The 11,050-nt window shown below is 37.7% G+C and overlaps 1 long non-coding RNA gene across 1 annotated transcript; it reads right to left on the reverse strand.

Annotated features, from left to right (window-relative positions):
* Positions 1-6,212: 6,212 nt before the first annotated feature.
* Positions 6,213-9,261, reverse strand: LOC118910524 (uncharacterized). The gene is made up of 3 exons (XR_005024020.2): positions 9,176-9,261; positions 8,744-8,834; positions 6,213-6,836 (listed from the first exon to the last, which is right to left on the reverse strand). It is a non-coding gene; the product is annotated as an uncharacterized LOC118910524 (long non-coding RNA).
* Between the last annotated feature and the right edge of the window lie 1,789 nt (positions 9,262-11,050).

The following is an 11,050-nucleotide window of genomic DNA, read 5'->3' on the forward strand; positions in this document are numbered from 1 at the left end:
CCTGGTCCCATAGGCCAACTGAATCAGAATGTGCAGGTGGACTTAGGCATTGGCCGGTTTTGAAAAATGGTCAGGTGATTCTTGTATACATTCAGAATTGAGAACTATAGATTGGAACAATGGTTCTAAACAGGAGAAGTTTTTATACCCCTGCTGGTCCAGGTGGCTTTCCTTCTTGCCATTTAAATAAAAACAGTCTGGGGCAAGATCTAGGCATCACCAGTTTTTAAAAATTCCCTAGGCATTTCCAATGTCCAACCAACTTTAGAAAACACTGGGATAGATAATTGCATCCTGTGATCCACCATGCATCACTAATAGAGTGAAATTATGTTGTGTGGTAGCTCTTATGTATTAAAATCACACTTTCAGCCTTGAAGCTTAAGGCACAGAAAGGAATCCAGATGCTGCTGTTTGTCTCCATTCTGATGCTTCAGTACACCCTTCTCATTGTTGATTCTTAACAAAATCAGAATAACAGAATTTTGAAAACTGGAGACTTTAAGAGAAGAAATAACCTGGCTCTTTCCTACACATATGAGAAATAAGAGGCTCAGAAAGCATAGTAGAATTGTTCCTGATCACTTGGGTAGTTAGTGACAGAGTGGGGTCCTCTGACTTAAATCTCTTCAGTCTTCCTCCACAAGACTGGCTACATTAAAACTCTTAATTATGAAGTGACACACTAGAAGGGACAAGATTAATCTATAAAATCTACAACGTACATGGATGGGATCAACGTGAACTTGTCCACAAAATTTTAGAACACTATAAGTAAAAGCTCCCCTTGAAGCATGAGTTTTATGTTAAAACAAGTAAATTAAACTATTTTTTAAAACCCAAGTACCCAACATGGCATGTGTAAAGTTACTGGCCATGAGAATCCTTCAAGTCAAAAGACAGCCATTGGATGGCCATTCTGTGTATTTAGGAAGGCTACGATTTTTAGGGACTTTAGACCTGGGAAAATATGTGGGTTTCCTAAGGTCACATGCTAAAGTGTAAAATGAAGTTTTGCCATCAGTACCTAGATCCTCAATCACGTGGCTGTCATGTGTTTTCATATCCTCTAAGTTGGTTAGCACAATTCCTGAATTAATCCAACATTGAAGAAATCAGAACAAAAGCAGGTCTCTTGGAGGGGTAAACTGAATATGAGGGCATTATGTTTGTTGAGTGTGCACACTTCCTGTATATTCATGACTCTAGTTTATAATCTGTATAAGAGCTATAGTGAGCACTTCTCACCACCCTGGGTAATGTCGTTTGGTCGTGGTCTGTCTCCAACTATTTCCTGGCCATTATCTTTGCCAGTGGCTATGGTGAAAACAGTGGAGCATGCTGATCGAGCCTAAAAGTGACTTGTAGGAGGGAAAGTGAGTAGAACAGATCACAGAATTTGGATTCAGAAAGGTCTCCATGAGCTAAAATGAATGACCAAAACCTAAGCAGATGAAATCCAGTGGGGAGAGAAGAATGCAAGTCCTTGTAGGTGGACACAGTGCATGGCATAGAGGGGAAGAGCACTTCCACTTACAACATTTGAGGGGTTGTTATTGAAGAGTTTCTAACCTTAAAGCCCCTAGGCCATGCATATGCCTTCAGGGGTCTGCAGTGCCACAGAAATTGCTTGTAAGCCTTTTATGGATGCCTACAGTCTAGTCTTGTCTGTTTTTTTCCCCTAGGGCCTGTAATGTTTATTAAATGCTCAAAATAAGAAAAACCAGATTAGACCTAAAGGTTATGACTGGAAAATATAAAAGGAAGCTACAGACAGAGTTGATCTCAATGTGAGGGAGAAATTTCTCAGTTAAAGCTGTCTATTATCAAGACTCACCCATGTTTTGGGTCAGCTGTCTCTAAAACTGTACCCCAAACTTTTAATTCAGAATATCTGAGAGGTATTTTCTTGTATCTGGAGATTTCAAGGGCTTCTTAGTAATTCCTGATTTGTTCCCCAGCTGGAGTTGGGGTTCTCATAGCTAGAGAAGAGCTCTGCCTCCCAGGCAGTCGGAGCCTTGGATGCCTCTTAACAGATGACTGACTCCCTACTGCGAGGATGAATTTGCAACAGGGAGCACCCTGCCAATTGGCTAAGGAGGTTCATCATGCTTTATAGTCTATTTATAATGTTTTTGTCTGTTAAAGTGAAGCCTTTTATGTATGTATTTAATGTGTAAGAATGCATAATCTTTAATAACTGATGAAGCCTCATAAGAAGAGTAATAGGTTTTTGCTTTTAAATTTAGCTGCAAATGCTAAATTAGTAATGGAGCAAACACACATCAGTATAGCCTCATTGGTTTGGACTCTACTGCTTCAGGTTTGTGATAATTGGCTGGACTGATATGTAATTTACTAAGTAAATCATCTTCTTTGTAACATAAATTAATAAAATACCCAAATATTTAAGAGACTAAAATAGCTGTGTTTAGGCACCCTTAGGTACTCTATAAGCAACTACTGAATTGATCATTTATGAATTACTCTTACCTATGCATCACATCTTTTCTTGAGAGGAATCAGAGACTTAAGAAGTTGATATTGCCAACCTTCAAATCTGAGTTCTTGGCATTCTTTGAAAAATGATTTTATCGGGTACTTGTCTTCAGATTTGGCTTCTGGGTTTGTTTGTTTTTCTCTCACCTGCCATGTCCTGCTTGGCTGCTCTTTCAATTTATTATTCATACAAAGTATTTGAGAAATAGTCTCTGTTGATTGCAGATGTCAGATTTTTTTCTCAGGCAGTTCGAATTTTTCTGGAGTGTTTGGAAAATCTGCTTTCTATTTGTTGTGTTGGGCTAAAAGTAAAATAATCAGGAAGGAAATAGCCATTCATATGACTTGCCTTCATTACCAGGTAACATCTCTGAGACAGCCCTCCCAAATCACTCCAGGCTGGGGCTATACAGGAGAGAACTCAGAGTCCTGAACCCCATCTCCTGCTCTTTCAACTCACAAGCTCACTGAACCTCTGCTTCATCTGGTGCATTCCTCCTCAAAAGGGCTCCATGGTTTAAAGTTTTGCTTTTTGAACATTTCCTTTTCCAAAGTGAAGGAACTATTTAGCATCCATTTCTCATCTTGTATTCAAGAACAGAGGAGCATGACTTCAGTCATATTCTTAGATGCAAACTGTTTTCAATGTTGAGGCAGTCTGAGTTTAAGATTAAAGTCCAGTCTTCACATAACTGTAAAGTCAGGGAGAACAAGCCCCTCCCCTTCTGTGCACCTGAAAATGTAACTATGTTGCTTCTCTAATGTTGCCCCATTGCTGTCAGCCAGATCACATCCCCACAACTTTGCCTGCACTGGACAGCCTCTCTCCTCCCTCACAGACCCCACCTCCACGTGTGAGGGAGCTTCCTGGTCTTTTCCTTTAGGACTCAGCTCAGCATCACCTGCCCTGTGAGATAGTCCTGTGCACTGTAGTAGGCGCTACCCCACCCCCATGCACTTGTGTGTTCCTTGCAAGTCATCTTGCTTTATGCAGAATCTATTTCCCTGATTGGATCCTTCACCTGAGTATACACTCCTCCAGAGTAAAGTGCATCTCTGGATTATTGCTTCTAGCACAGAGTGTGGCGAGATGTAATACATCCCCAATACAAATTTGTAGCATGAATAATTTTGTAGCATTACTGAGAGTATTATAAGCATAAGACCTATAGAAGATGAATAGAATCAGTGTAGATTCCAGAAATTACATATTCAGAGAGTCATTGTTAGGTAATTACTCTGAAATAGATGGGAAAGTTAAGGTTCTTCCAAATAATAGTATAAAAATTCCTTCAATGTATGAACAAGTGGGACTACATCAAACTGAAAAGCTCCTGTACAGCAAAGGATACCACCAATAGAACAAAAAGGTACCCTACAGTATGGGAAAATATATTCATAAGTGACAGATTTGATAAAGGGTTGACATCCAAAATATATAAAGGGCTCATGCATCTCAACAAACAAATAGCAAATAATCCAATTAAAAAATGAAGAGAGGAGCTGAACAGAAGAAATTCAGATGGCCAACAGACACATGAAAAGATGCTCCCCATCACTAGTCATCAGAGAAATGCAAATTAAAACCACAATGAGATATCATCTCACACCAGTAAGGATCGCCACCATCCAAAAGACAAACAACTACAAATGTTGGCGAGGATGTGGAGAAAGGGGAACCCTCCTACACTGCTGGTGGGAATGTAAACTAGTTCAACCATTGTGGAAAGCAGTATGGAGGTTTCTCAAAATACTCAAAATACAAATACTATTTGACCCAGGAATTCCACTTCTAGGAATTTATGCTAAGAATGCAGCAGCCCAGTTTGAAAAAGACAAATGCACCCCTTTGTTTATCATAGCACTATTCACAATAGCCAAGAAATGGAAGCAACCTAAATGTCCATCAGTAGATGAATGAATAAAGAAGAGGTGGTACATATACACAATGGAATATTATTCAGCCATAAGAAGAAAACAAATCCTACCATTTGCAACAACATGGATGGAGCTAGAGGGTATCATGCTCAGTGAAATAAGCCAGGTGGAGAAAGACAAGTATCAAATGATTTCACTCATCTGTGGAGTATAAGAACAAAGGAAAAACTGAAGGAGCAAAACACCAGAAGATTCACAGAACCCAAGAAGGGACTAACAGTTACCAAAGGGAAAAGGACTGGGGAGGACGGGTGGGAATGGAGGGATAAGAGGGGAGAAAAAAAGAAAGGAGGCATTATGATTAACATGTATAATGTGGGGGTGGGGCATGGGGAGGTCTGTGCAACACAGAGAAGACAAGTAGTGATTCTATAACATCTTGCTATGGTGATTGACAATGACTGCAGTGGGGAATGTGGGGGGAACTTGGTGATGGGGGGAGTCTAGTAAACATAATGTTCCTCATGTAATTGTAGAGTAATGATATCAAAATAAAAAAAAGAAGAAAAAGTATTCCTTCAATGTAAAGTTCCACTAAGCAATTGTATATGTCAATAAATAATTTAGATACCTAGTCAGAATTAATACAAAATGTAATAGTGAAATTGTTTTGTTAAAGCAGATGTGGCTTCTTATTTTAAGTAGACAGAATATCTCATACTAGGCTTTAAAAATGCAGCCTGATGGAGATTCTTCTCCACTGTAACTCAGATATGTGACAGACACAGGCATGGCTTTTGAGAAATGTTCCTTTTGAAATAGTGTCTCTGTTCTGAAACCAAAGAAAGCATTATAAGCTGACACTGATGAAATACATTTTTATTTTCAGAAATTTCATAGAAATAAAAGCAAAGTATACTTTAAAATATCAAAGTAAAATAAGCATGAAAGTATAGTAAAACACTAAGTAATTAAGACCAAGACTGATTAGAATTAATAACTGCTTGAATCAATAAAATATTTAAATACAAATATAATTACTTTCAAATAGAGATAGGACCTGGATGTAGGTTAGCTTGTGCTCTAGGAGAGATCCTGCTTTAAGCAATATAGAATGATCAGCAGCTCTGTCAGCCAGGGAATGTGGCCCTGATTTGCCTCACCACAGAAATATTTCCATTGGCACATATTCACTGTAAGCTTTAATACAGTTCACACATTCAAGTAAAAATTACCCTCTTAATTTGCTTCTTCAGGAATGTGCCAAATGAAATTTTTTAATTAGCCCATTTCTGAATTACCCCAAATTTCCAATAAAGGAAGATTGAATTAATGAGAAATTTGTCATCTTAAAAGTTGACTGTGTGTTTGGGGGTGGGAGGTACCTGAAAACCCAATTTTCCATTTCATTCATAAATGCAAGTTGATTTAAAATTACTTTTAATCCATATATAGATAGATGAGAGTACTAGGATATGGAATTTTAATTCTGAAAGAAAATTCTCAAAATGGCAAGTTCTGATTAGTAACTCAGTCAAATCATAAAGTGCTTCCACTTTGTCAGCATTCCCGCCACAGAATTCTTAGCTTTGCAGTTCTAGGAATGATTGCTGAGACTTATGACTGGCTTAATAACCTGGCACATTGACCTGAGACAATGTGAAACATAAATGAAATATTCTCCAATCATGTGGATTTGAAGATGACACATCATTTTTCAGCTGCAGTTTGGCACTACTTGGGTAAAGTTTGGAAAAAATAGGTGAGGAGAAAGAAAAGTAAAGTGAAGGATGTACATCCTTTGGGAAGGAGGAGTGGTAGAGGATGGTGAGAGGGTAGAAATACAGGCAACTAAGCCTGTATTTACTTGGGCAACTAAGCACTGCTTCTGGGTTGGAAACCTCTGCTGTATCTTGAGTATAGCTGATTTCATAGAGTGCAACCTCCTGTTAGCCTTAAAAATGAAACAGTTATTTTACTAGCCAAAATATGGGTTTATTCAGGAATTGTAGAGAATCATAATTTGGGACATGCAAGCTACAGACAAATCCACAGGCATGGTCCCAGAACAAAGAAGAGGACCACTCTTACTGAGGAAGGGAGTCAAGTTGGGAGCCTTATTCTAAGCAAAACGTCCACTGGGGTAAACGAGTCTTCACATGTTGTAGGCTTTCATTGGCTCCGGGGGGAGGCGGAAGGTGGAAGCCTACTTCTGCAGGGGAGTGAAGTGGCTGAAACAGTATGGCTTCCCTCTCTTCTGTGGTCTGCGAATTTTGAAGAGTAATGGGTGGGAGAGCTTCCCTGCTGGCCTCCCCATGCCATGCCATTGAGCTTTCCTTTTACTGATTTTCACACTCCCAACCTGGCCAAATTGACTTCCCATCTTCAACGTTCTCTTATTGGGAAGAGTGTTAGATTTGAAAAGCCACGGCAGGCAGGGAACTTTTGGACCCTGAGTTCTGTTGGGAAAATTGAGGAAATTACGGTAATTCCCACTCTCCCTCTGGACAGTTAATGAATGCTTCCAGGCAGTTCTTTGTTTTTAGTTTCTTGTCTTTTTTCCCACTGAGATGGTCCCAGGTATTTTCTGTTTTTTTGTTGCAATTCTTTATCTTACTCATCTTCTCATTCTAAGTGTATGACTATCTTGTAAGTCATAGGAAAAAAATAATCTTATTTATTTTCCTTACCTACCCTTTCAGCCTGAGTAGCTTCACTCACCACTTTCTCCTCTAATCCTGACTCCCGAAGGAATTCTATCCCCCCTATTTTTTGGAATTTGTTCATATCCTACACTTTGCCTCCTCCATCTTAAAAAAACAAGCCCCAAAAGACTAAGAGAATCTTCCCTCGATTTTGCTTCCACTTCAAACTACCGCTTTATCTCTCTTCTTTCTTTTGACGCCAAAATTCATACAAGATTTGTCTATATTTGTTCTCTCTAACTTTCTGATCTCTCCTTGCAAATTGACTTCTATCTCCACAACTCCTTAGAAAAGGCACTGGTTAGGATTACTAGTAACTTTATAACTGACGAATCCAGAATCTGTTCAGTTCGCCCCTTCCTTGACTTCTTTGTAACATTATTGATCATTTTTTTTAGTTTTCTTCCTACCTTTTTAACTTCTCCTCCTCAGTTTCTCTCATTTCTTCTGCCTCTTCATCCTGACCCTTAAATGTTTCTGTTCATCCAGTATTTACTTGGCATCCTTAATCTAAATGTTCTCTCCCTGAGGTAGTCATGCATTCCACAGTGTCAATTACCAATATGCCATCAACTACCAATATGAAATCTATTTTCCCTGCATTCACCCCTCTTTTGAGCTGCATTTATGTTTTAGTGAGAGCAGCTTTGACATCTATGTGACTGTGGACAATTTACGTAAGTTTCTGAACTTTAAGTTTTTTTCATGGGTAAAATGTTTCTGTGAGATTAAATAATAAAATGTTTCTTGTTCTAAATCATAAAGGCCAGTGGATTTTTTTAATTACTAGTAAATGTTTTGTTGAACAGTGAAGGTGAAAACCAGCTTTAGTGAGCATGATGGGGTGGTTATTGAGGAAGCTGGAATGGAAAATGTCAAAGAGGGGAAGTATCACTTTTTGCTTAGAGCTGAACTAATGCTGTAGAATAAATACAGAGAATGATTATGCCAGTGACAAACATGAAGATCAGCAAAGATGAGAAGCAGAACTAGTCCCAAACTCAGCAATTTAAAATGTGGAGTTTAGTTCCATTTAAATATCAGTATACTCCAAATAAGAAGACATTGTTTTCACTTTCTATTGGTGAATTATGCATTTAGAAATATTAACCAAATAACATATTGTATATTGTCTGTAAATAGCACATATTGAACTATGTTGAAAAAATACTTTTCTCTGTGATTTGCTTCATTGAACCTCAAATATTGTAAAAATTCATTTATTCATTGGTTAAACAGTCTCTTTTGCATATTGCTCCACTGGCACAGCTACATGGTGGTGCAGATTATCATAAGATACAGATAGTTGCCTCAGGAAGCTTAAAAAGAAAGCTATATAACTAGATGTTCACATGATAGGCATGTGCAACAGGGAAGAAAGAAGATCATTTTGCTCAAAGCAATAAACAACATAACCCATGACTGGGGTTTGCCCTTCTTGGCCAAGTTGCTCTAACAACTCAGGAATGCTGATGACATACCTGTTGCTCTCTCAGTCAGTGTCCTAAGATAGTCTGTGGCTTAACTCAAGACTGGGATCTGCCATACTTTCTTCTTCCTTACCATCAAGTTCTCCTTTCTATATCTTGTTCCCATGGGACTTGTCTTGCTGCTTCACCAAACCATTCCCACTCCCCACACCTCATTTCATTACATTTTACCTTAGTTAGGTATGTTCCAGGATCTTTGAGCTAATCTGAGAATTTCAGGATCTGTGATTTGAACATTCTGATCTCAGGTCTCAGGACAATCCTAGGATTTAAAGATGTTGAATAAGATTAATGTATATTCTTGGACAGTTGCCTTGATTAATAATAAAACTATTTGAAAGGTAATGTAGATTTTGAAGTTAGAGGTTAAAATGATTATCATTTCATTCGTTTTTAAAAGGTTTAAGAGTGAAATGGTGTATCTTCATGTGTTGATTAGCTAGATGTATTAATTAGATGTGATAAACACAGTAAATCTTAGAGAAAAAGTTCACATTTTACTCTTTAATAGATATTGACTCTCTGGCATAGTTGAAACCTGCTCTGATGTAGAAGACTGATAAAAAATGAATCCATGCTCCTTGTATTTTGGTCAAGACTTACTGTGCAGTACTTGTTCCCATGAATGAGCATCCTCTTCTAAAGGAAGGGCCAGTGTTTCCTTCCTTTCCAAGGCAACTGATTACAGTGACTGTTTCTATTTTGGTAAGATATATAAACACACTTCACTCACAGCAAAAAGCAAAACAGTGTGGTTGGTGATTCAGCAAAAATGAGGGTAGCTTTGGTCAGCGAAAAACAATTCAAGTCTCATTAGTTCTGTTTCCACTGACTCTGAAAAACATTGCTTCAAAGTTGCCTTAAGAAAAAAAATTAGACTGTTTATGAAACTCCCCTCAATTTCAAGCTTATGGTAGAATCATAGCAAGAGTAACTAATAGGGAAGCTATTTCTTGGGAATGGGATAATCATTCAGCAATTGGTCAGGTATTGCCTTCCAGATAACATTCTCTGCCAACTTTGAGGTTTCTGTGTTTTGGATTACAAACCGTCAAAGTCAATATTTCATACATAAGAATAAAGAATGGAATGGCTTTTCAAGTTCCTTTCACTGGAAGCCTGCACACTTAGTCTGTGAACATGGTGATGTATTTGCTGTCTGAGCTTTTCTCTTATGTCAGGATATTAATGTATTTAAACTAAGGCAACCACATTTTGCTTCTCACCATCAAAACAGATATAAGACTGATTTACCTGAGACAGGGTCAGGTAATGCTAGGATGGTAGATTTTCCATATTCACAAGAGTATAAATATGCCTATTGTATATCCAGTCTAAGTGGAAGTGAGACATTTCACTGGAGGGATTTATTGGAAAATTATAGTTTGATTATTCATTCATTCATAAATATGTATTGACCATTTACCATGTTGACACTGCCTTGACCTCACAAAGCATTCAGTCCAATGGCAAAGATTATCAAGTAAACAGGTATAACCAGGACAACATTTTGAAAATGCTAAACAGGTGTTACTTTAATTCCCATTAAATCGTGATGCTCTACAGCTCCCCACCATGTATGCACACAGATGGACCATACAATCCAAACATGGAATAAAAAGGTATTGTTATAAGGATGATTAAGAGCTGGGGGCTAAATAATGTTAAGCAAAAGCACAAACAAGTGTGAAATCCTGGATCCCAGTGAAAGCTTTTGAGGAACTGAAAATTCAGCATGTCTGGAGAAAGGAAGTGAAAAAAGATGAGAATGGAGAAGTGAGAGGAAGACAGATGATGTAATGCTTGATAAGCCATGCATTTGAGGAATTAAAAGGAGGCCATTGTGACTGGAACCATCATGGTTTTAACTTGCTTTTATCTGAGGCTAAAAATGTTCAATACCTTCTTATGTGCTTATTTACCATCCATATATCTTCTTCAGTGAAATGTCTATTCATGTCCATCCTGCTTGGTATTTTAAACTATATCACTTTCTAACTTCAGTTGTAGATTTCTTTAAATTGGGAAATACATTGATACCATGTAGAGATCATTCTTGATCTACTATGGGATTATAATTCAATAAACCCATTATAAATTAAAAACATAAGTCAAAAATGCATTTAATACACCAAACTATGGAATATCATAGCTTAGCCTCACCTACATTAAATGTGCTTGGAACACTTACATTATCCTACAGTTGGGCAAAATAATCTAACACAAAGCCTATTTTATAATACAGTGTTGAATAGCTCATGTAATTTATTAAATATTATACTGAAAGTGAAAAACAGAATGATTATGTAGGTACAGAATGATTGTTACAGTGTTTTGGTTGTTTCCCCTCCTGACCATGTAGCTTATCACTAACCTGGGAAAATTTGAAATTTGAAATATGATTTCTACTGAATGTGCATCACTTTTGCACCACCATAAAGTTGAAATATTCTTAAGTCAAACCACCGGAAGTTGAGG

This window comes from Manis pentadactyla, chromosome 6 (assembly GCF_030020395.1).
Source record: "Manis pentadactyla isolate mManPen7 chromosome 6, mManPen7.hap1, whole genome shotgun sequence".
Lineage (NCBI taxonomy): Eukaryota > Metazoa > Chordata > Mammalia > Pholidota > Manidae > Manis > Manis pentadactyla.